This window comes from Diospyros lotus, chromosome 2 (assembly GCF_014633365.1).
Source record: "Diospyros lotus cultivar Yz01 chromosome 2, ASM1463336v1, whole genome shotgun sequence".
NCBI lineage: Eukaryota > Viridiplantae > Streptophyta > Magnoliopsida > Ericales > Ebenaceae > Diospyros > Diospyros lotus.
In genome coordinates, this window is record NC_068339.1 from 22533774 (window position 1) to 22561357 (window position 27584).

The following is a 27584-nucleotide window of genomic DNA, read 5'->3' on the forward strand; positions in this document are numbered from 1 at the left end:
GTTGCGGCCATGGCCGCACTAGCTCCCTCCGGCCACCCTCGACGTCATCAGCTGCTTCACACCCTCCGCCGCGAGCAGCCGTTGCTGCCCCGAGCCACCATCGCGAGCTTCCCCTGCTTCGCGACCAGCTCACTGTCGCGGTTACCATGGCGGCGACCCACATTCTTCTAGTTCTCTCTCTCTCTCTCGAATTGCCCAGCTCGAGCTCGATCTCTCCCTTGCTCTCTATCACTCTCGATCTCGCACTGCCTCTCCCTCGGCCACGATCATTGCCAATTTATAGGCAGTGGCTTCACATAAATATCACTGTTACAAGCTTGCCCACCACGCACATCATTTAATATGAAAATCTCCACAAATCTTGCTGCGATATCCTTAAATCTTGCTGCCACAATCTCCTTATTTTGCGACCAAAATCTCGGCCATTAAAGCTTCACAAAAGCTTCGCGAAGCCATTACATTTGCAGCATGGGCAGCCTCACAGCACGCACAGCACATTTTATTCATATATATATATATAACTACATTAATATATATAAAATTACATAATTAATTTAAAAATTATACATTAAACCCTAAATTTCATCCTTATTACACTAGTGCATATCTCTAATTGCAACTATGGCCTTAAACCTCAAATTAATTTACATTACAATACCGAAAATCCCCAATTAATAATTCAAATCTTAGTTGAAAGGGACAATTTCGAGCCAGTGTCTTCACCGGGATATCGTTTCATCCCGAAATCACTGAAGGGTTGCTCATTACGCAAAATCGGAGCCCCCTAGGGTTCCGTTAATTTTTCGGGAGTCTCCTATGACGATTCGGTTTTATAGCCTAAATGGAGCTGTATTTTAGCTGTACCGAAAATTGTTCCCGATTCGATTTCTTTCGATTCCATAAATCTTGTCTCGGAACGCTCGTCGAGACCATATAATTTTCTTTAGACAATTTCACTCCGAGGCATTCCCTGCAGTCGATTCGGTACTTATAACTATTATCAAGCCAATTTTTTCGGTATTCTAAACTCATCGAAATTATGTGGCAAGCTCATACGAACATGGGGTATTACAATATCACCCGTCGCTAAATTTATTTATTTTTTAATTTCTTTTATTTGTTAGAGATGGTTTGTCCGTCGCTGATTCCGTTGCTAAATTTAGTGATGGGTTTTTCGTCGCTAAATTAAAAAAATATTTAAAAAAATTAGCGACGAAAATTTCGTCGCTATCCGTCGCTAATTAGTGACGGAATAGTTCCATCACTAAATTCCGTCGCTAAACACTAATTTACTTGTAGTGATAAACTTTTAAAGGGTCACCCATTCTTGAGCTACCCTAACTCAAACACGCTTAATCCAAGAGTTCTTTATCCTTATTCAATCCAAATGATATCCAGCTGGTGTTGTTTCCTTCCTTACTATCCTCGATATATATATTAGCTTCTCTAGACTCCTTTCTTAGATCTGACCTTGGGCTCTCGGGGTATTACATTCTCCCCCCTTGAGCACATGACGTTTTCGTCATGTGACCTTACTACAAGTTCTAGATCTTCTTCCCTTTGGGGGGCTGTCATCCTAGAAACTTGTCAGGAACTGCTCCTTGTTCAGGCCCTTGCGCTCCAGCGCCATTCTCTGCCCTTATCAGACAACCTTCTCCAAGAGTCAGCTCTGATACCACCTGTAACATCCCGTATCGAGTGATAGGAAGGACGTGGTCAACTTATTCTGATGGGTCTACGTAAACTTTCTAGGGGTTACCCATTCTTGAGTTACCTTAGTTCAAGCATGCTTAACTCGGTAGTTTTTTATCCACATTCAGCCCAAAAGGTATTAAGTTATTGTTTTTTCCTTACTTACTATTCTCAATATATATATTAGCTTCTCTAGAGTCCCTTTTTAGACTTGACATTGGATTCTCCGGATATTACATGTTCCGTTGCTAAAGTTTTAAATTTTTAATTTAGAATTTTCTTCTTGGTGACTGATTTATTCTGTTACTAACATTTTTAATTTTTAATTTATTTTTTTCTTTCTTAGTGAAGGATTTGTTTTGTCGTTGACGTTTTTAATTTTTAATTTATTTTTTCTTTCTTAGCGACCAAAAAGTTCGTCGCTAACGTTTTAACTTTTTAATTTTTTTCTTTTTTAGTGACGGATATCTTTCGTTGCTAAAGTTTTAAAATTTTAATATATTTTTTTCTTTTTTATCAACAGATTTTTTTCATTGCTAATTTATTTTTTTTATTTTTTTCATTTTTAGAGACGGATAATTTTGGTCGCAAAATTTTTAATTTTTAATTTAATTTTTTTTGCTACGAATTTCTTCAGTAGCTAATATTTTTTTATTTTATTTCTTTTTTAGCAACAGATATGTTCCGTAGCTAAAGTTTTTAATTTTTTTCTTTTTTAGCGATGAATATTTTTTGTCGCTAAAGTTTTTTATTTTTAATTTATTTTCTTTTTCATTTTTAAGACAAATATTTTTCGTTGCTAAAGTTTTTAATTTTTGATTTAATTTTTTTCTTTTTTAGCGACGAAATTATTCCGTCGCTAAATTTAAAAATTTATTAAAAATATTTAAATTATTTAGTAACCGGGTTTCCGTCTCTAATTCCGTCACTAAATTCAAAAAATATTAGCGACGGAATTTAGTAATGAATATCCGTCGCTAATTAGTGTTGGAATAATTCTGTTACTAAATTCCTTCGCTAAAAACTTTTTTTCTTGTAGTGCTCAAACTAAGTCTTTAAAGAGAGGACTAGACTCTTTAAAGAGTTGAATCTCTATAAAAATTTTCTTCTTCCTTGTGGGTGATTGTTTTAAATTTTTATATTCTTGCTCAATCACATTTTATTTAGATTACAAAAATCAAGAGTTTTCAACAAAAGCTAAAATTATTAATTTTCAAAAAAATCAATTCACCTCATCTTGAGTATTTATCTGTGCAAGACTATCCATAGAGCTGAACCTACCGTGTATATGTGTAACGCATCGATATTTTGGGGAAATAATAAAGGAAAAGGAATGAGCTAGCTAAATCTAGGTTGATTCAAAGGTGAAAGTCAAACCAAGGGGAGTTTGAAGAGTCTAAAGTGGTGTAAAATGTATATATGTTTATGTTATGGAATTTATGGTATTTAGGAATATTGGAATGTGATATTATGGATTTTTGGGATTTCTATAGGTGAGTTATGGCTTAAATGTGGAATTATGTAAATAAATAGAATTAAGGAAATTGGGGAAAGTATAAAAGAATGAGTGAGGCTTGAGAAATGAAGGAAAATTAGGAGAAAAAGAAAGGGAGCTGATGGGATTGGAAAGGAGAAGCTAGGGTGGTTGGAAGACTCCTATTCTTATGGTGATTCTTGTAAGCAAAAAATCAAAAGAGAAGCTCACCAAGGCAAGTTCAACTCTCCCCCTACTCTTCTACATTCTTGGTTCTTGTTTTTGTAAAGAATAGAGCCAAAAATCTCCATGTATTGTAAATACTTGGTATTTGAAAGTCTCATGTAGAAATGTTCGTAAATCTCTCCCATTCTTGCTTTGATCTTGTTAGTCTCATTTGCACTTCAAAATAGGGCTTGTTCTACCCTATAACCCATTTGGAATGATGTGTTTATCAATAGGATGTAGTGGGTGCAAGTGTTTGTGCATAAATTGCATTTTTTTGAGGGTCCTCGGGGCTGTTCTCGGCTTTGACTGGTCGACCGTTTTTGTCGGGCGGTCGACCGTTTCTACCCTGTGACAGTCTGCGCATGCTGCACTGTTTTGAGCATAAAGTTTTGTAAAAATATTGGATTTGCGAACCATTTGAAGTGTTATAAATTAGACTCGATAGGCTTTGTTTTGATATAGGATTTGGGTTATTTGGAAAAGTATAGAACCTATAAATGCCCTATGAAATACCACCTTGAAATTTAGAATTTCTATTTCAATCTGATAATGCTCCGATTTTTGGGGCATAACTTCCTGTGGTATTATCCAAATTCGAATCCGTTTTTTGTCCCATGAACTAGCTTCATTAATCATTGTTTTGGTATAAATATTGGATAATTTGATTATGTTTTGAAGTCATAGCAACCCTGCCAATCTTGGCCTAGAATATGGAGTTCTTCCATTTTGAGCGATCTGCCTTGATCTAATTTTTGGGAGATAAATAACTTATTTTGGTGTATGATTGGAGTATGATGAGATTCATTTATAGAATAAATGATGATGTTTCTAGACATAGTTCCTTAAGAGGTTAGAAGAGTTTTCTTGAGTAGTATTGAAGGGTTTTCTTGAGCATTGTTGATGCGTTGTAACATCCCGCTCGAGCGATAGGAAGAACCGGAACAACTTATCCTGATGGGCCTACGCGAACTTCCCAGGGGGGTCACCCATCCCTGGATTACCCCAAGTCAAGCACGCTTAACTTGGGAGTTCTTTGCCAACATTCAGCCCAAAAGGTATCCAGCTGGTGTTGTTTCCTTTCTTACACTATCCTCGATATATTCTAATTTCTCTGGGCTCTCGGGGTATTACATTCTCCCCCCCTTAAGCACATGACGTCCCCGTCATGCGACCTTACAACCGGTCCCAGATCTCTCCCCCCTTGCATGGCCGATGTGGGATTCGCCTAAGGTGCCTACACGCACCCCCCATAGGGGCCTCACGCCCCCCTCGGGACTCAGCCTCCTCGCTGAGGTTTGCCCCACCACCGCGCTCAGAGGCTCGGGGGTCGGCTCTGATACCATTTGTAACATCCCGCTCGAGCGATAGGAAGAACCGGAACAATTTATCCTGATGGGCCTACGCGAACTTCCCAGGGGGGTCACCCATCCCTGGATTACCCCAAGTCAAGCACGTTTAACTTGGGAGTTCTTTGCCAACATTCAGCCCAAAAGGTATCCAGCTGGTGTTGTTTCATTTCTTACACTATCCTCGATATATTCTAACTTCTCTGGGCTCTCGGGGTATTACATTACCTCATTGGCGACATCTTAAATTTACCCTCATCTTCCATCTAACCAACTCAATTTGCTCAAGCCGGATCGCGCGGCTTACAACCAACACAACCTTCCCCCAAGCACTACTCTTGCAATCATCAACTATGACTTCGACTTAAACTCCACCCACTGGAAATCACCCCTGATCACTCCCATGGAACTCACACTTCCACGAGATGTCGTAGGACTCGCCTTCCTACTCAAGCACTTGCCATCACGATGGCTTTCCCCAGGTGATCCATTCTGATAGAGTTGTAGCGCCTTAGGAAGTTTATCTAGTGTTGTGGCCCCATACTCAACCTTTCTTGGGAGAACATCTCAAGTTCTTTCTATGCCACATTTCAACACTACCATCTATAACTCTCGCTACGGAGTAACATTCCTTTAAGCACAATTCTACCCTGACCAATCATCTTTTATCACCTTGGATCTCTTTCTTAAAATTCACCTGGTCTAACCACCAGGACCCGCTGAACCTTTTTGTACACGGTCAATCAACAAGGCTTTACATCACAGTCCTCGAGCCTCACGCTCCTATTAGTGCCATCAGGTGCTACCACCTGGCAACTAATCCTGTGTCATCAACCGGAAATCCATCCAGTGCTACATGAGGATACTTCCTTACTTTCGCATCGACACATCAGGACTAATATTAGACTGTACAATTGCAAGCCTTCACGAATTTCAAACCGTGCCTCAGCCACACGTTCAGCATGCCACAACTCCCATCACAGGATTGGAGATCCCTGTACTTGAAACTTTTGCGCGCTTCAATAATCCCATCTCATGGTTGGCTTCCAACTCGTAAGTCTCGCCCTCCATGGCACTTACGTAACATTCTGGAGCCATTTATTGACTCCACCAATTAACCCATCTTCTTGCATCACCGTAAGGTCACACGGGTCTCTTATCTCAATTTACCCGATCAACTTCGATCAAATTTAACCACAACTACATTAGCATCCTTTAGCAAGGAGCATCGCCACGCATCTTGTTTTCACACCACAAGGTATCACCCCCTCGATTCACAAATCTTCTTGCTGCCAAGGCAACAAAAGGCACTACCATGATTCTTTAACCCTTTCAAAAATTTAGATCTGGCCCAGACATAACCTACAGCATACACCATGTTTCCGGCGTCTAGTCGTCTCCACCGCAGACGAGTTACTCCACATAGAGGGCTGCAGTTCCTCCTGTGAACTAACCGTCTATATCCAGTGGTCCTTAGCATTAGAGCCGTCAATCGTAGCGTTATTCCCACGCTAGACCCATTTCCTTTCCTTGGGTTTCTTTCTCGAACATCTTGAGATGTTTCCACACCTGAACATTCACTAAATCGCCTCAACACCGCTCACTACTCGCAGCTGAGTTATGGGATTAACCACTGCTTTCGTCACCCTTGACGTGCATCTCACGGATCCTCAGTTCCTGACCATCTGCATAATCACTGTGTTGCCCTGTGCTTTGGGCGAGCCAACACTTGGTCACCATCATCGTGTCACTCCCATACACTGGCCCAACACTGGTCCCCCATCATGTTACCCTGTGCCTCAGAGAGTCAACACCCAATCATTATTATCGTGTTGCTCCCTTACACTGGCCCAACAACAGTTTCCAACGGCATAGCTCAGGCCCATCACTGATTTGCTTTGCACTCGTAGCTTCGCCCTACTAAGCTTCCTACTCGGCTACTAATCCATCAAAACGTTTTCGCGTTCCACGATTTCTCCCTAGGACTACTCTAGATGTCTTATCCCTTGCAGGAGACTATCGATCTCATCTGACCAAATTTCCTAAGGTGCTGTTCCAGCTCTTCAGGATTTGACTGTCACCTGCAGTTCACTAAATTGCTCAGGCCCATGGGCCACTTGCCCTCAACGCGAGCCAACTCATTAGGCCTCTGCCACACGGTCCATAGCATCAGATCCGTTACACCGAGCCTAGCACCCATAGCGTCAAAGCTACTTAAAGCCTCCCATAGCTACGATGGTTCTACTACCATCATACCAAGCCATCTTATTTGGTTATCCTTGCCTTGATAACCTCAAGCTCGTACCATGAGTCTCGCTCCTCAAGACTCTACATCTCTTACCGCTTAAGAGACTCTCAAACAACAACCAACATGCTGAGCCTATCTCAAGCTCCGGTACTCATAACCATCGAGCACCTACCATCACCCTCCAGGTAAATTGAGACCTCTCGTCTCTCCCTGCACACCCATAGTGCATTCAGTCACGTTGCCAAGCTTGGCCTTCCAGCACGCCTTACTCAGGCTCCCATGACTTGGAATTTAAAATTAGGGGCCTCCACATTGTTCACCATGCCCCTGCCCACTCGGCATCCGAAGTTGGCATTTCTCTCGCGCGCATAGCCCACAAATGTCCTATTGCCACACACTCATCGCCCTTGGACCACACACACACCGTTCATACCCTTCATTGGGTGACCTCTGCGTCTCCCATCAAGGGTCTTGTGACCTTAGGCGTCATCACGACCCTAAGCATCATAATGAAGGCCTATTCACTTCTCATCTCCCGACCTTAGGCGTCCCACTAGACCCCAAGCGTCATAATGAGAGTTTTGATTGGCCCCTCATCCATCAATCACTTGAACGGTCCTTTGGCCCTTCACAACTAGGACTTCTAACCCAATGGCTCTCACGCGCACATCAACGCATGCCCAACTCCTTAATCCCAAATCTGGATTCCAGTTCGACCTACTTGGAATTTCCATCTCATACATACACCCACTAGGGTCCACTTGCCACACGCCTATCAGTCCCAAGGATAGACCTCGTCTCATCAAGAAGCCAACTAGCGTCCACTCATACCCTAGGCACTTCCCCTTCGGGATTATTTTAACAATACGATCACATCGCCTGATGTCGAATCTTCCTTGAGCCTCGGGCTAACACCCACTTTAGCTCATTTCATCTCAAGCGCACACGCCTTACTGCACTGCTTCCAAGGGATAACTCTATTCCCTCGAACATGCTCGGCGAATCCTTGACATAGGGACGCTCCACTAATCCCTTCCCGGACTAGTCATGCTTCAGCTTCACATCCCCACACGAGCCTCAACACTTCAATCTCAAGGAGTCCTTATCCTTAAAACATACCTTATACCCAAATTCCAATATTCAGGGTTTCTTGACACCGACACCCACACTCGGGTTTTTGGTTCTTCATTGCTCAACTTATATACCTCTCACAGGTATATCTCTTCAATCTAGGGTATTTTCTCATCCCAAGAACAGGAATATCCATACATGCCATTGCAGGCCTCAATGACTTAACCCAATCTCTTAGGGTCCTCGGTCCATATGTCCAACTTTCAAGGTTATCGGACCAACCCTACATTGAAATCTCAAAATTTCAAATCAATTGTTCTCGACCCCAACTCAGCAGTTACGACATTTCGACTTACATTCAAACCATGCCAGACATCCTCTATTCCAAAACCCTGGCAATTACTCACATTAATCACTTAACCGACCACACTTAACACTTAAGCACAATAGCCTTCCTTACTTATATAACTAACCATGCTCTGATACCAACTCCCCTGTCGGACGCCCGAGCACCGCCGCACGGGGTCGCCACTATCGCGAGCCACCGCCTTGCGCGACCAGCAGCCATGGCCGAAGCTCCACCACGAGCTGTTGCATCGGCCCCATGAGCCATCGTTGGCCACTGCCGCGAGCATCGCATCAGTCGCAAGCTCACTCCGCCTCCGGCCTCCACGAGCTCCATCGCGTGCCTTTGCTGCTCCGCCGCTTCGGCCTTCTTCTTCCATCATCGACCATGGCAGAGATGAGGCTTCGAGCCAGGTAAGGGATGGCGCCATGTGGAGGTGGCCTTGCAAGTTGGTAAATGTGTTTGTTAATGTTTTTATGTTGCATTGGCATGTAGTGGTTATATCTTGTGTGATGCAAGCTCTAGTGGACCTGTGGCCACAAGGAGGACTAGTGGTGGGGGCTGATAGGTTGATGCCTCAAACCTTAGTGGGTTGTGAGGATGTGTGAGCCTAGCCTCATTTGCATGCATTTGGCATACATAAACATGATTATACTCATATTTACATGCATTGCACCCTTACTGAGTCTTTATGACTCATGAGGTTTTACCTCATGTGTAGATGATGCAAGTCCGGATGCAAGCAGGGATGGCGCCGGGAGGCTGTTGTGGCAACTAGCTGTGTTGCCCGAGTTATGTATTTTTAATATTGCTTGTATGTAGCCAGGGGGCGTGGTGTATGTATACCCTTGTGCGTAAATGTCTGTGTCATTGAGCTTAAAGGTATTTAATTATGTAATCATCATAGTGTGATAGATGATTGTGAGATTTCTTGTTGAATGTGGCATAGTCGGTAAAGCCAAGTTTCGGACCGAGTCAAGATCAGCAAGGTATGTTCTCATAAATCCCCAATACTCAGCGAAATGTTTGTATGCTAGCTTTGTGCCTGGGTCACTTCTGGCTTGCTATGGGGTGAGCTGAAGAGAGGTGAAGCTCACTCGGGTTTCGAGTCTTGGTCCGCTGGATTTTTCTTATTTGAGTGGGGACTGATTCCTGAGTGGAGCGAAGGGAAGGACGAAGCCTAGTTCCCACCTAGGGCGTTTCCTGTTGAAACATAGTCCAACTCTTCAGTTGTGGTTGTCGGGTGACTAATCCGATCGATTATTTACCGGTGGCGCCCGTAAGTGGGAGCGGGTCGTTACACATGTTATATTCACTGTCCAAGTAGGGTTTGTCCTCCCTACATTTCTTTGTGAAATGAGCTCCCTAAGGGGATAGGTTCCAAATGGTTAGTTGTGTAATTCTGCCTATTGTTTTATTGCATTGCGTTATGTTACTACATTGCTTCGCATAATGATGTTGGGTCAAAGGGTGCACTCATTGGGGGTCATGCTTTGTATGTGTTTGGGGCTATGAGCACTAGCATGACGCAGTTGGCCTATTGAGTGCTGACTTGTGTATGATAGGTGAGCATATGCATTTAGAGCATTCTCTTGTATGTGAATTCTTACATGGGCGTAGCATGGCCTGATGCTTGGCTTATAAGGGCCTTGCCATCATGTTAATGCTGCAAGAGCTATTGTATTCCTTATGTGTAGCATTGCATGGAGAGGTTGTGGGAAATGATGGAAAGGAAGCGCGGCTTCCATTGTTATGTGATACGAGATCTTGATATACGAGCTGGGGGCTCGACGTGACATGATGTGATTGTGAGTTCTTTGGCACGGGATGACGATGGTGATTGATGTGTTATTTTTGGATGTGGTATGGGAGTCATGGGCTCATGATATTGATTTGGTAGCCTGTCCTTGGCTACTAGCAGGTTTGTATATAGAGTCTTGGGTGACAGTGTATGCATCTTATGTGGGCCCCAATGACCTTATGTATGCATCTGTGCATTTATGTTATGGCCGGGTATCGTGATATGTGATCGATCGCATGGCATAGATTGTGTGTCATTTATGTATATGAGGGGAGCGTGTGTTTCAATATACTACATGATGCTCTGGGGAAGTCCATCCGTAACCATTTCCTGTTCTTTCTATATACTTGTTGAGTCTTGGGACTCATGCTTGCTTTCCATCATTCCAGATAAAAACCAAGATAAGGCTAAGGGCGAGTCTAACAAGGGGTGATCTTTTGTTGGTAAATGTGTACAAAGCTCACCTAAAGAGGAGGTCTTGAGGACTTTTGTGATGAAATGCCAAAGCTAGTTAAACCCTTGTTCCTTGAAGGGACATATATGTTTTGTGGCTATGACTTGATGTATAATATTCAAAGGATGTATCTTTTATTTTGATGGGATGTATATGCTTAATTGCTATGTTATGATGTTTTCATATGAGAGATATGTGGTATGTTAATGAGGGTTTTGGTTTAAGTTGCTTTCATATCATTCTATTAATGACCCTCTCACGGATCCTCTATGCTAGCGGGGGCTCCGGGATGCGGGCTGTTATAGATTGGTATTAGAGCAGGTTTTGTGAAGAGACTCTGTACACATAGGTTGGTTGGGTAGAGTTAGTGGTATGTCGTATGATTAGGTGCAAGTCCATGTGAGAATTTTGATTACTGGGTGTGTTGGTTGTGTAGGAAAATGAGTTCTTATCGAGGGTGGTCGCCGACTAAGAGCTAAGGCCATGGCCAGTCTGTATCTAGAACTCCTAGGGAGCCTAGTAGTGATTGGTGGCATGAGATGGCTGAAATGCGAGGGATGATTAGTGGTTAATTTTGTAAAAATTCTGTTATAATTACACCATTCTTTTGATCTTAAAATTGGCTTAAATTAGATATTAATACATATTTTATAGTTATATGCAAGTTTAAATTGAAAAATGAATGAAATAAAGTTCTAAAGTAAAATCTAAAATAATAATAATAATAATAATAATAATACATATATAAATATATATAATACATATTCATCAATATATGCTTACATGTAATATATATATATATAATATAATCTAGTATATATATGTGCCATGCGTAATACATATATATATATAATATATAATCTATTAATAATATTCAATTGCTTACTTGCAGGCATGAAGAAGGTGGGTTTGGAGACTCAAATTGGATTGAAGAATGAAGAATTTAAACCCAGCCCATGAAGAATTAATGGCCCAACGCATGAACCATTAAATTGAAGGCCCAAGACCCATCACATGTTTAAGACCTAATTTGATCAACCCATGGAAGACATCATTTGGAAAAAGCCCAAGCATTTTTTTAATCCTAACGAAAAACCAAAAACCCAATTGTAGAATTTTTTTTTATTTTTAAATATTTATTTTATGAGTGCTTTATTAGGTGTGTTTTTTTAGCTAAAATTCATTTAACTTTAGGTGTGTATTTTAGCTAAAATCCATTTAACTTTAAGTGTGTGAGTGCCCATTAGATATAATTATGTTTAGTTGAATAATTGAAATTGTGTGGTTTGTATTGCATCTTGTGGGCTATAAATAGCTCACTTGATTGTATTTGTAAGGAGGATTATTATTCTCGAATCAAAATTTAGTTGTTTTCTTAAATTTTCTCTTTGAGAATTGCTCTTGCTCTTTCTTCTTTTCTTTATTGTTTTCTCTTGTGATCTTACTTACTTTCTTTCTTTTTTTTTTTGAATTCTTATGTCATTTATTATTACTTTATTATCCACAGTCTAAATGGCCGGTTAATTTATGCCTTTAAATTTCTGTAATTTTAATTCTTATCTTTTTATTATCCACATCCTAAATGGCCGATTAGTTTCTGCTATTTTAATTTCCGTCATTTAAATTCTGTTATTTAAATTACGTCATTTAAATTCCTGTCAATTAACTTTCAAATGGAGATGAGTAGCTAAATCTAATCTTGGGTTAAGGCAAGGACAGTGTCCAACGCCAATGATTCCCAAAGAAAGCTGCACTTTAAATGAGTGATATTAATTTAAATTTTAGTATGAGTGTGTATTAATTATTGAGAAATCACTAAGTTTGGATTGGAGCGTAAGCCTAACTTAGAGCTTTCATGCCATGCATGAGAGTTACTAGAACTAGAAACGCTATCATACCTAAACCCGGATGATTAATTTAGTTATTTTGTGTATTAATTGCAATTGAATTTATGGTAGTTGCTTTAATTAGAATCCCACATATCATGTATGGGGATTGCTTAAACTATAACTATCATCATCTCTAATTGCATTTAATAACAAACCTTCATATCTGAAATTAAATTAATGTTACTAATTTTGTCTGCTAAAATTTGGGAATCAACGGGTTGGTACTGAAATTGTCTTAACTCAAGTGCTATCCAATTTTATATTCTCACATTCAGTATTTATTTCAACTTCTGCCTTGCTTTATTTCCTAGTATCTGTTATCTAAAAATCCATAAAAAATCTTGTTATCAATTCGTCCAAATGTGTGTGCGTGTGTGTGACATTCTTTTTCTTTTGCCATAAATAAATCTCTCAGTGGATGATCTGAAATCATCCAGAAAATACAAATTTAAATTTGGACTACAACTACATTTGTATACTGACGAGTATAAACCTCTCACCTAAATAAAGAAAAAAAAATAAAAATTTTATTGTGTTTTAATTGCAGGGTGAGAGTGCAACCAAGGGACCTTGGCAAGAGTGTTATAGACCCTAGATACGCTTGCGGCTAATCAAGTGAGGCATAATCAAGTACAACAGAGAGCTGGGAATAGGTTATCACTACAAAAAAAATGATTTTTTGTGGCGGTTCAGAAAACTGCAGCAAAATTCGTTAAAAATTTTAATTTAGCGGCGGTTTTTGAGAAACCGCCGCTAAATTCAAAAATAATTAAATAATTTAAAATTAAAATTAAAATTAAAATAATATTCGCGGCGATTTTCAAAAACTGCAGCTAAATTCAAAAATAATTAAATAATAAAATAATTAAAATTAAAAGAATAAAATTAAAAAATTAAAATTAAATCAATATTTGCGGCGATTTTCAAAAACTGTCGCTAAATTCAAAAATAATTAAATAATTAAAATTAAAAGAATAAAATTAAAAAATTAAGATTAAATCAATATTTGTGGTAGTTTTAAAAAATAGTCGCAAAATTCAAAATAATTAAATAATAAAATAATTAAAATTAAAAGAATAAAATTAAAAAATTAAAATTAAATTAATAATTGTAGCGGTTTTTAAGAATCGTCGCTAAATTCAAAGAATAATTAAATAATTTAATATTAAAATTAAATTAACATTTGTCGTAAATTCATTAAAAAATTAAAAATTCCTTAAGAAAAATTAAATTAATAAAAATATAAAATCTTAAAAATAAATTTAAAATTTAATTTAAATTAATCACAAAATTCATTAAAAAAATTAATTTAAAAAATAAAAAGAAATTTAGCAAAATTTTAATAATTTTTAAAAAATATATTAAATCTTTTTTTTATTTTTAATGAATTAATTTGTTTAATTTAACTCAATTAATTTATTTTTAATTTATTCCTTTATTATTTTAAAAAATAATGAATTAATTAATATTTTTTAATTTATATTAAAATATATAAAATATAATACTATAAAATAATGATTGTATTAGTATATAAATTATATATGCGCACATAATACAAGGGTGCTTCGCAGATCAAGCGGTTTGTGCATGCATGCGCGCAGGGGAGGTCTGGGGATCGAAACTTGGGGAAAGGAAGGGATCGAATTAATTTCCAGCAGCAACGCCACATGGCGCGTGGACAGGTGGCCACGTGGCGCGCGCAAGAAGGGCTGGGGCCAGCCCGCGCGCAAGCCCGCTAAAATTTAACAATTAATTTTTTTATTTTAGCGGCAGTTTTGAAACCGCCTCTAAAATTAAAAAAATTATTTTTTTTATTTTTGCGGCGGTTTTGAAACCGCAGCTAAAATTAAAAAATTATTATTATTTTTTTGGCTAAAATTTAAAAATTAAAAAATTAAAATTAATTTTTTTTTTAATTTTAGCGGCGATTTTGAAACCGCCGCTAAATATTTTAAAAACTGCCGCTAAATCACATATTTAGTGGCGTTTTTTAAACCGCTGCAAAAAATGTTACTTAGCGGCGGTTATTCCAGCGGTTGCTGAAAACCGCCGTTAAATGCTTCACGACGCTTGATTTAGCGGCGGTTTTAAAAACCGCTGCTAAATTACGTGAACCGCGGCAAAATGCAAAAAAAAAAAACGGTCGCAAAATGCAAAAAAAATTGCTGCTAAATGCTAATTTTTTTGTAGTGTATCCAGGAACGATAGTGGGCCAGGGGTTCAACAAGGGATTGGTAATGGCCAGGGTAGTAATAGCAAGAAGAGGAGTAGGTCAGGCCGAGGTAAAGTAGGAATTTCGCCCTGTAATTTTTGAAGTAGAATGCACAAGGGACCTTGTCGGTTTGGTAAAGAGATTTGTTACTATTGTGGTTAGAAGGGACATAAGAAGAAGGATTACCCTCGAGACCAAGATGTGGGGGTGACTTGCTTCGGGTGTGGTCGGAAGGGCCATGAGGTTAGAAGTTGCCCACAAGTGCTTTAGAGCGGGAGGCAGAGTTTTGAGGAATAGGACTAGGGGGCTAGTCAGGGGCCGATAGAATACGAGGACTAGGAGACAGCCCCACAATTGGCATTATTGCAAATTCAGTGCTCCATTGCCATTGAGACACTCCGTGAGCGAGTAGCAAAGAAAGACCCTATCAAAGGTATGCTCGTACTATACAGTATTGTATTGATGTTTGTGCTTCTCTGATTTAAGTTAAGCGTATTCTTTTATTGCACCATAGTTTGTATGCCATGTCTTTATTCTTGAGATTTTATTGAATTGCTATTTGTGGTAAGTCGTTGTGACAGTATTGGGAAGGTATGGTATGGATGGGTAGTGAATTAATTCGAGGTTGTGAAATGAGGTGCATAATGGTAATGAAATAATTAGGAGATGTGAATTAGGATGCATAATTGGGAATTTTTTTATGAATGAGATCACATTCAGTGGTAAGAGGTGAGTAGGTAGAGTGTTACACAGGGGGGATGTACTCGTATCAACATAAGAAAAGTTAGGCGGTACTAGGTTGAATGCCATAGATGATACATGTATCCATTTCCTTGGGTCGATGAAATGGTTGAGTTATGGTAGTATAGGGTATTCATAGATGAGACAAATAAGGGTTCTATATTAGCTCCACCTACGCATATCTATTAGATATTATTATTATGAATTTTATCGACGTATATGGAAAAAGGATAGGCATGGAAGAAAAATAGGTGACACCTTAAAGCTCAAAGGTAGGTTATGTTTTGATAAGCCTAAAATGAATGGGAATATAGGACACATCCATAATTTGCAGAGTGAATTTACTGATTTATACCCTGCTAATGAATATGATTAGATGACTAAGAAAACGACTGAGTTAGTTAGGCTTTGAGGTCAGCAAAGAAGTTCATGGATGCACAGTTAAACCATTGTTGTACAGCTTAGTGGGACTAAGAGTTTAACGGTGTGTGAGAGGGAAGCTTAGGAATATATGGTGGGTAGCGGCGGGGCAAAGTAAAAAATGAAGGACCCATGTCGCCGAGTGCATCTTACTTGAGAAAGAAGGTTTAGTTAGCCATTAATTTAATGCTCGAGGTTGGGACCCCATAGCTATACAAGACACTAAGGTGATGCAATTAAGGTGAACTTGAATTAAGTTTTTCGACTATCCAGTGTGGTGGATTGAAGAACATGTGGGCTTTATAAAAGATTAGTTAGTGAATTGTACATAATGACTTGGGAGACTGCTTAGTAACTAAGAAAGCTAGGTGGAAAAACATAAGTACTTTTCGGGGAAGGAAAAGTAGGGAGAATGAAAAGGGAAGTTTGAAAAAAAAAAAAGTTGAGCTACGAGGACTTGAGGTTCTAGACACAAGCTTGAAAGGTAAGGACCCTTACCTGACGATCAACTCTTAAAGGTACCTTATGTGGTTTGTAAGGGACGAGGTAGGTAATATTAAAATGAGGTCACTAGATGTAGCATGTGAGCCTATTTGCTTGGGTGAATGGTATGATCTTGTGTATTGTTACATTTGTGTGTATAAGAAAATAGAGGTATGCATGCGAGCAAGACTAAAGAGAAGAGAAGTAGTGGGAAGTCATAGCAGGCAGTTGACCATTGGTGAGGAAGCTGTTGGCTGGTCGCAAACGGTCACGCGTTTTCCTTCTATCTATCGATCATTTTCTGCTGGGCTTAATATATATCTGCTGACCTCGGTCTCGGGTAATGACATGTGGCATGTTGGAAAGGTAAGACTGAGTGAAATTTGGTGTAGCTCAGAAGGTATTGATAAATGAGGTAAACAAGATTGAATGATCAAAGGGAAATTACACTAAGAAAGTGAGGAGTCCCAAGAAGGATTGGAAACTTATTTGTGCAAGGGATATATCTATTTATGAGGGATTAGAATTAAAGGATGGAGGTATAGGGGAATAAGGTATAATTGTAAATGTTAATGGTATTACTATAGTCCAAATAAAGTTGTGGTTTGGAGGATGTAAGAAAATGTGGTAAGGAGTCAATTACTTTTGTATAAGAGTCCAATGATTACAACGTGAATGAGGTTACCTAGAGGCCACAAACGGGAAATGAAGAGAACTACCATTCGATATTCGATTAGCTAAATATGAATTTCGAGGATGAAATTCTCTTAAGGGGGAAGAACTATAATGCCTAGGTATTTTGGGGAAATAATAAAGGGAAAAGAATGAGCTAGCTAAATCTAGGTTGATTCAAAGGTGGAAGTCAAACCAAGGGGAGTTTAAAGAGTCTAAAGTGGTGTAAAATGTATATATGTTTATGTTATGGAATTTATGGTATTTAGGAATATTGGAATGTGAGATTATGGATTTTTGGGATTTATATAGGTGAGTTATGGCTTAAGTGTGGAATTATGTAAATAAATAGAATTAAGGAAATTGGGGAAAGTATAAAAGGAGGAGTGAGGCTTGAGAAATGAAGGAAAATTAGGAGAAAGAGAAAGGGAGCCGACGGGATTGGAAAAGAGAAGATAAGGCTGCCATGTCTTCTTCTTCTTCTCCATCTTTTCTGGTCACCAAGGGTTCAAGAAGCTTGTGTGCTAGTGGGAAGTTGATTCATCATCTTGATCCCCCTCTCTAGTTGGTTTTCTTGTGGCTTGAAGGTGGTTGGAAGACTCCTATTCTTATAGTGATTCTTGTAAACAAAAAATCAAAGGATAAGCTCACTAAGGAAAGTTCTACGCTCCTCCTACTCTTCTACATTCTTGGTTCTTGTTTTCGTAAAGAATAGAGCCAAAAATCTCCATGTATTGCAAAGACTTGGTATATGAAAGTCTCATGTAGAAATGTTCGTAAATCTCTCCCATTCTTGCTTTGATCTTGCTAGTCTCATTTTCACTTCGAAATAGGGCTTGTTCTATCCTATAACCCCTTTGGAATGATGTCTGTTATCATTAGGATGTAGTGGGTGCAAGTGTTTATGCATAAATTTCATGTTTTGAGGGTCCTCGGGGTGGTTCTCGGCTACGACCGATCGACCGTTTCTGCCCTGTGACAGTTTGCGCATGCTCCACTGTTTTGAGTATAACTTTTTACAGAAATATTGGATTTATGAACCATTTGAAGTGTTATAAACTAGACTTGATAGAATTTTTTTTGATATAGGATTTGGGTTATTTGGAAAAGTATAGAACCTGTAGATGCCCTATGAAGTACCACCTTGAAATTTAGAATTTCTATTTCAATCCGATAACGCTCCATTTTTTGGGGCATAACTTCCTATGGTATTATCCAAATTCGAATCCGCTTTTTGTCCCATGAACTAGCCTCATTAATCATTTTTTTGGTATATATATTGGATAATTTGATTATGTTTTGAAGTCATAGCAACCCTGCCAATCTTGGCCTAGAATATGGAGTTCTTCCATTTTGAGCGATCTGCCTTGGTCTGATTTTTGGGAGATAAATAGCTTATTTTGGTGTATGATTGGAGTATGATGAGATTCATTTATAGAATAAATGATGATGTTTATAGACATAGTTCCTTAAGAGGTTAAAAGAGTTTTCTTGAGCAGTATTGAAGGTTTTTCTTGAGCATTGTTGATGCATGTTGTATTCACTGGCCAAGTAGGGCTTGTCCTCCCTACATTTCTTTGTGGAATGATGCTGCTCCCTAGGGAGATTGGTTCCAGATGGTTGGTTTTGTAATTTTTCCTTTTGTTTTATTGCATCGCGTTATGTTACTACATTGTTTCACGTGATAATGTTGGGTCATGGGGTGCATTCATTGGGGGTCATGCTTTGTATGTGTTTGGGGGTATGAGTAATGGCATGACACAATTAGCCTGTTGAGTGCTGACTTGTGTATGATAGGCGATCATATGCATTTAGAGCATTTGCTTATATGTGAATTCTTACATGGGAGTAGCATGGCCTGATGCTTGGCTTATAAGGGTCTTGCCATCGTGTTAATGCTGCAAGAGCCATTATATTCCTTATGTGTAGAATTTCATGGAGAGGTTGTGGGAAATGATGGAAAGGAAGTATGGCTTCCATTGTTATGTGATACGAGATCTTGATATACGAGCTGGGGCTCGACATGATGTGATGTGATTGTGAGTGCTTTGGTACGGGATGACGACGGTGATTGATATGTTATTTTTGGATGTGGTATGGGAGCCATGGGCTCATGATATTGATTTAGTAGCCTATCATTGGCTACTAGCAAGTTTGTATACAGAGTCTTGGGTGACAATGTATGCATCTTATGTAACGCCTCGTTTTTCGAAATATAAAACAACGTGAAATATAGGAAGATGTCACCTACGAGCGTTATTGAAAATCCTTTATCAACGGAAGCGCGGATCGAACCTGAGAATGCTAAATAGCTAGGATTTCCTCAAGTTTAAATAAAAGTCCATCACGTACCCACATATCAGAAAGTTTTAGCAGCTTCACAAATACATCTTTAAGTATCTTAACTGCTATTTACATTACAATATTGGGATTACATGGGTACACAAATAAATCCAACCCTAAATCAGCCAAGCACCACCTCTGAATCCTTGCTCTCGCTTTAACCTGGAACCTATAATGCTTGATACTTCTGATAAAGCTGGGACGATGAATGCCCCAGGGGTAAGAAACACCCGAGTTAAATTATTACATCTAAGTGAGTGGTAAGAAAGAAAGAAACAGTGCATGCAAGAGTAATATGCAGCTTTGCCAAGAGACATATAAAAATAAGAACAAAATCTCCCAAGATCACAGCTCACCGTAAGAGCACGAGATCCCCTGTGATACCCCAACAAATAGCCACAAATACAAATACCGAGATGCATGTGCAATAGGCAAGATTTTTTCAAAAGCAACATACACATGAGATGTAACCTCTCGGACCCCTTACACAGGCATGAGATATCCTCCTTACTTGCCATGTATGAACCCCTCGGCCCCCTTACACAAGCTCGAGGTAGCCCCCTGACACAGGCCCACGTGGTCAGCCCCCTTACACAGGCCCTCGTGCTGGTTCACACACGACAAGCAACCAACTAGCCACAGCCACTAAATGACAAGAAGTATGACAAAGCAGAAGAAATATGATCACAAGCCACGCATGAAAGATGTTATGGTCAAACTCGATGAAACAAAGTAGAAAGGATACGCTCGAAACAAAGGGAACATAAGATGTAAGCAACAAACCATCCACAAGTGAAAACCAAGAGTGATCAATAGGAATCAAGGAGCATGCATAAGAATCACTCACAAATGAAATCAAGAATGATCAAGAGGAAGCATGCACGAGAACCACTCACCTTTGATAGCACAATTTATAGCCCGGTTTCGTGCACTAGGGGCTGTTTCTGCAGAAATCATGCATTTAAGTGAATCAAACCTTAAATATTTTTACACAGGGTTGTAGGTAATTAAAATAGGAGAACAACGGTGAAAATTTCAGGCCAATCGGAGTCCGGATGCGCCCTTACACGCCCCCGGAAAGTGGCTACGCGCTACCCTTTCTTTATTTTGCAACCCAAAATTAAAACGGCCATATCTTGCTCATTTTTTATCCGATTCGCTCTCTGTTTGAATCTAAGGATTCCTTTTTTCATGCTCTACGATCCTACCAGAATAAAATTAGCTTATCTTTTCAGTTTCCTTTCCGTTTTTGCAGTTTTCCAGCCAAGTCTCTTTTTCCTTTCTTCTTTGCTTTTTCTTGCACTAACTTTCTTTCTTTCTCCTTAGGTTCTCGTGGCCTTAATTCCTTCCCTTTATATAGCCTTTAATGCCCAAATCCTCAAGATTTTACTTGGCCTCCAAGTTGCTCATTTTCCATCCTAGTAATCATCACACTTTGAATTTTTTCCAATTTTCTCAAGCAAGCTTCTACTTCTTCCAATCCTAGGTCACCAAATATACTTTCAAGATAAGCCTTATCATCTTCTTTCCTTGCAAGAAACTCCTAGCCAATCCTAATTCTCCAAGTTTAGACTTTAGGATAAAAATCAATTATGACAACCTTTGATTTTGATTTCATCTTCTCCTTCAAGCCTTTACTTCCTTCCAATCAATCTCCCATTCACGTGGCTTTCATGATAAGAACACTCAAAGAACCTTATCTCTTCTCTTCCAAGCCACTCGTAGCCTTCCAACTCATGCCACTTAAGACTTTTGGGGTAAAAATTCTCCTTTCTTCCAATCTTAAACCTCCAAATACTCCTTCACGTGGCTTTAGGATAAGCTCCATTATCCTCTTCTTTTGCAAGCCAATGTAAACCTTCCAAGTTTCACTTATTTTGACTTAAGGGTGTAAGTAATTATTATTATCACAAAACTTTAAGACTTTTAGGTTAACCCTCCAATCCTATTTCTCCAACTCAAATCTTCTTAAATAAGCATTTATCATTACAATTATTCTTATTGTTGGAGAAGTTATCCTTTCTTATTTGCATTTAGCTCCTTAAAACCATTTCCATTTGCACCTAAATCCAAAATGTCCATTTAACACATTTTATTGCATCATCCAACCTTTATATTAAATGTTGGGGTATTACATCTTATGTGGGCCCCAATGACCTTATGTGTGCATCTTTGCATTTATGTTATGGCCGGGTATCGTGATATGTGATCGATCGCATGGCATGGATTGTGTGTCGTTTATGTATACAAGGGGAGCGTGTGTTTCAATATACTGCATGTTGTTCTGGGGAAGTCCAGCCGTAACCATTTCCTGATCTTTCTATATACTTGTTGAGTCTTGTGACTCACCCTTGCTTTCCATCATTCCAGTTAAAGACCAAGATAAAGCTAAGGGCGAGTCTAGCAGGGGGTGATCTTTTGTTGGTAGATGTGTACAGAGCTCACCTAAAGAGGAGGTCTTGAGGACTTTTGTCATGAAATGCCAGAGCTAGTTAGACCCTTGTTCCTTGAAGGGACATATATGTTTTGTGGCTATGACTTGATGTATAATATTCAGAGAATGTATCTTTTATTCTGATGGGATGTATATGCTTAATTGTTATGTTATGATGTTTTCATATGAGAGATATGGAGTATGTTAATGAGGGTTTTAATTTAAGTTGTTTCATATCATTCTATTAATAACCCTCTCACGAATCATTTATGCTAGCGGGGGCTTCGGGATGTGGGCCGTTATAATATGTAACACCCAATCTATTTAAAGTCTTTCCATAATTTGAAAAATAATTGTTTAAATCTTGAAAATTTCCTAAAATATGATATGCTCTCTAATATTGATGGTTTAGATTTATTTTCAGAATTAAAAATTTTAAAATAAATTATAATTATAGAAATAAAAACATCATTTGCGATATTAAATTTTATAAAAAAGATAATTTTTTTTCTAAATGCATGGATAAATTATAAAATACTACTAACCATTCATGTTACTATAGTTTTAAGCAAAAATGACTTTTTCAAAATTAAAATTAATAAAATCTTACTGATGCCACATATCCTATTGTGTTGGCGTGAAGGAATAATGGACATGTATCTGGGTTGTTATAAGCCATCTTAGCCAGGGTTGACCCTAGGCATAGGCTGTCTAGGCACCCGCCTAGAGCCCCCATTCATTCAACTACTTTTAATTTTTTTTTGATAATCTTAGGGAGGTCCATAAATTAATATTTAAATTTTAATAATTGTCATAATTTAAATTATTTTATCAATTATCATAATCTTAAATTATTTTTTTTTTATCAATCAAATAATTATTAATATTATTTTCATAAATTATTTTATTTTTTATTTAACAACAAAATATTTCAACAAATAAAAACCAAAAATAATGGCAGGAGATATCCCGCCTCTTTCCCTTGACCAAATCCCCAAATCTCCAAAGTCCAAACCATATCTCCTTCTCACATACTCCCTTCTTTGTCGTCTCCAGCCAGCCGATTATCGCTGCTTGCCAATTGTCGTTAGCGGAAGACCACTGTTCTGTTTAGGTATGCACTGCTCTCCAATCCATAATTAGGGCTTAAAAATTTTGTTTCGCTTTTTTTTCCTTCTAATTCTAAATTTTATAGTTAAAAAGAGGAAAAAAATGGGACATCAAAAATTATTTTTAATGAGTAAACAAGTATACACTAAGTTTTCCAAAATTTTGGTACTGGTGGGTCTAGGGTTGTTTTGTGGGTGATGGAAAATTCTGGAAAATGTAATTAATTTTTTCTACTTTTCACGATTGTGTTCTTCTGTTAATTTATTTTACAGATTTCAATTCAAATATCAAATCTAACTAGGTTCTATTATTTCTCAATTACATTTGAATTTGATATTATATTGATTTTCATATTTGAATTGATTTATTATGTCTACTAGAAAATATTTGTTGATTTTTCATCTGAAAATGCTAGAAGAGTAAATTTAAAGTAAAATATTGTGAATTTTAAACTATTATTGTGATAAGGTTGAATATTTTTATATAGTAAAAAAAATGTATTCGTATTCGTTACATCTACTTTTATTTTTACATGTAGAGAGCCCCACATATAATTTCACTTAGGGTACCTAAACTCTTGGGGCCAGCCCTGATCACAGCTTCTCCAACTCTATGGTCATTTGTTGAATTGTCGAGTGAATTGTCCTACTAGACATCACCAAGAGGGCACACCCCAGCTTTAAAAGCCATGGTTGCGATAAATGATGCCACCACCATTAATGCATCATGCTTCTTGGACAGCCACTCAAACTCATTGACTTCTTTGGCTGTCAAGGCATCAGCTTCTCGAAATAGCTTCTTGACATTTTCAAAATTAGGTATATCACCTTTGACTTCCTATAGAATGTCCAGGGATGTGTACCCACATTCGTTTATCATGTTTAATGGGTTGTCAGACTTCTATATGTTCTTCGCTATCATTACCTGTGTCATTTTCCCAAGCAAGAATTCGACGGCCTGCACACAACATTATTTATATATATGTATGCAGAGAAATGAGATATGTATTCACACCATTGGATCAAATAAAAAAGCATTGGCAATAATTGCATTGGATTGAAGTATAATAATGGGACTCCTCCAGGCACAAATAGAAGAACAAGGTGGCTTTGAAACTTATCCCTGAAAAGCTATAAAGGAAGCTCTGAATTGCTGGACTATGATGCTTCAAATTTTCGGTGAGAATCGGATAATGTGCTATTCGCTCATTGTTTGCTGCCATTTTGGCAGATTTTTTCAAGGATGCGTTTTGATGTGGCACCACTTAAAATTATCAAAATATTTCTACGCGCTAATAGTCTCGCACGCTATGTGGATTGTTCGAGAGACTGACACGTGGCAAGTCATTAATCCGGAGCAGAGTCCAAAAAATCTGGGTAGGACCGCAAGACCCGTTCCAACTTGACAGAGGTCCCCGGGATTTGTCCTCGCCCATCTCAGGTTTTATCTCGGGTACCCTATAACGGGTCTGCCTATAAAAAACAGAGATCCTCACCAGGTATGGCAAGCTCTCCAGCTCTTACCTTTATTACTACCTACATTTACTCTACTAATTTGAGCGTTAGAGTCCACCCAGGGGGACCCTAGCCTCGTCACCCCATTGTCTTGCAGGTTACACTCCCAAGGTCGGACATCACCAAGTTCGAAGTCACCACTCTCGAGGCTTGATTGTCAAGGTGGCACGTAGTGGTCGGTCTCAAATACCATCATCATTTGGCACCCATCGTGGGGCCGACTTCCATATTCGCTAGCCTCTTCTTTCCTTGCCTCGCGCTTTGGACTTTTACTCCTCATCTCGGACCTCAGTCTTTCCACAAGTGTCAAACGACTTTCGCTTCTCGCCATAACTAACTGCATGGCTCCCCGAAGAGACATGACTCGTTGGCAGGATGGTGCCAATCTAGAGGCCCCGACGCAGGGGAAGAATCCACCACCTTCGGCCAATCCAATGCTAGAGGACCGACTCACCAGGCTTGAAAATCAAGTCCAACAGTTAACTAAGTTGTTGACTGGCTATCTATACCAGAATGAACAGTATAGTCCGCATGTGCCATTTCAATGGGAGGAGCACCAGTCACCTCCTCCTACTCGGGACCCTTGTTAATCCATCTCTCTAAGGAGACAGGATCTACTTCTTCCCCCTCACGAAAAAGAAGGACTTCACAGAAGAGGCTGTTACGTTTCCTGGAGCGGCAAGTCCAGGAACTCAAGAAGGGAAATGAATAGTTGCCCCACCTCGGCTCTAACCAACCCCTGAGCAAGGGCATCATGGCAGAGGTTCCTCTAGAGAGGTTTCGTATCCCATCCATCAAGCTTTATGACAGAAGCACAAACCCCTATGGTCATGTAGAGCTTTTCTCCTCTCACATGCTGGTGCAATCGGGGTTAGACGCGATGTGGTGCCGGGCCTTTTCGACCACTTTGGGAGGTCATGCCCTGACTTGGTACTCTTGCCTTCCCCATCGTTCCATCAACATTTAGGGAGATCTAAGGACCTGTTTCCTAGCCCATTATGCTCCCTTGAAGCGTCACCAAAAGTCTTCTATGGCTTTGGTTAACATCAAGAAAAACCAAGGCTAGTCTCTAAGGGATTTTGTGGCAAGGTTTAATGAGGAAGCTTTGAGCATTGACAAGTTCGATCAGCAAATTGCAATGGTGGCCTTCAGAATGGTTTGGGGGTTGGGCCGCTCACTCAGTCATTGGCCAAGACCCCGCATTGGGAAAACAAGTACATCAATGTTGAAGAAATAATGAGGGTCAAGAGCCCTAGGCCATCCCCAAGACCAAGGTGGACTAATGCCAGAAGAAAATCAACACCCTCATTCGCGTGGGAGTGAAAAAAATCCAAGGATCAAATGCCCTAGGCCATCCACAAGCCAAAGATGGACTAATGGCCCGAAACAATTCAAACCCTAACATCCTCATTCGTGCGGGACTGGCAAAAATCCAAGGGTCAAGTGCCCTAAGCCGTCCACAAGCCGAAGATGGACTAATGGACAAAAACAATTCAGAGGCCAACACCCTTCTTCGCGTGGGAGTGGCAAAAATTCAAGGGTCAAGTGCCCTAGGCCATTTACAAGCCGAAGGTGGACTAATAGCCGAAAAAAATTCAGAGCCCAACACCCTCCTTCACGTGAGAGTGGAAAAAATCCAAGGGTTAAGTGCCCTAGGCCGTCCACAAGCCAAAGGTGGACTAATTGCCGAAAAAAATTCAGAGCCCAACACCCTCCTCCGCGTGGGAGTGGCAAAAATCCAAGGGTCAAGTGCCTTAAGCCGTCCACAAGTCGAAGATGGACTAATGGTCGAAAAAAATTTAAAGCCCAACACCCTCCTCCACGTGGGAGTGGAAAAAATCCAAGGGTCAAGTACTCTAAGCCGTCCACAAGCTGAAGGTGGACTAATGGCTGAAAAAACTTCAAAACCCAACACCCTCTTCTTCATGGGAGTGATTGCAATCCAAGGGTTAAGAGCCCTAGGCCATCCCTAAGTCAAAGGTGGACTAAGGACCGGAAGAAACTCAATACCCTATTCGGCGAGGGAGTGGATAATATCCAAGGGTCAAGTACCCTACGTCGTCCCAAGACGAAGGTGGACTAATGGCTGACAGAAACTCAACACCCTCCCCCACGAGGGAGTGATTGAAATCCAAGGGTCAAGAGCCCTAAATCATCCCGGAACTAAAGGAAGATAGAAGTTAGGAAAACCATGGCTGGACACGAGCTAAAAGGAGCTTAGAAAACGCGATCTAGCTTGGGAACTCTCAACCACGCCTGCTACGAAAGCAGCAAGAAATAGTTTAGCCAAAGTTTCAATATATATATTAAATTAAAAAAGAAAAAAATGAAAGTGGGGTAGTAGGGTAGGAGCCCCAAGGGGTCGGCCATGGCCGACCTCGATGTGTATATATATATTTATATGTAATAATAATAATAAAATAGTAGAAAGAGAGGGGTAGCAGGGAATCAACCATGGTCAACCCTAGTCGAGGTCGACCTCGGTCAGGCTTGCCTCAGCCCCGCTAAGCTCTAAGGCCAACCCTGGCCGTGGCCGACCTTGTCCAGCTCGAGCCAAGCACTTGGCCAAGCGCTAAGGCCGAGCCCGGCCATAGCTAAGATCTGGCCGAGGAAGAAAAAGTAAATAACAAAAAAAAATAAAAAAAATAATACAGAAAAAAAAAAAGCAAAGAAGAGGGGAGGGAAAAAACTAAACACCCCTTACAATTTCAAGGTAATAAATGACGCTGTTAAATGTTAATCTCATGGTAAAAAATGCTCTTGCATATCTTGGGAAGAATCTACAGCATGATTTTCAGCTCAGCTCAAGGAGTGGGGGGCAAGTGATGTGACACCACCTAAAATTACTAGAATACCCCTACGCACTAATAGTTTTTTTTTCCATGTGGATTTCTCAAGAGACTGACATGTGGCAAGTCAACAATCCGGAGCAAAGTCCGAAAAATCCAGGTTGGACTGCAAGACCCGTTCCAACTTGACCGGGTCCCCAAGAGTCGTGCCCGCTCATCTCGGGTTTTATCTCAGGTACCCCATAATGGGTCCGCCTATAAAAAAACAGAGATTCTCACCAGGTATGGCAAGCTCTCTAACTCTTAAATTTATTACT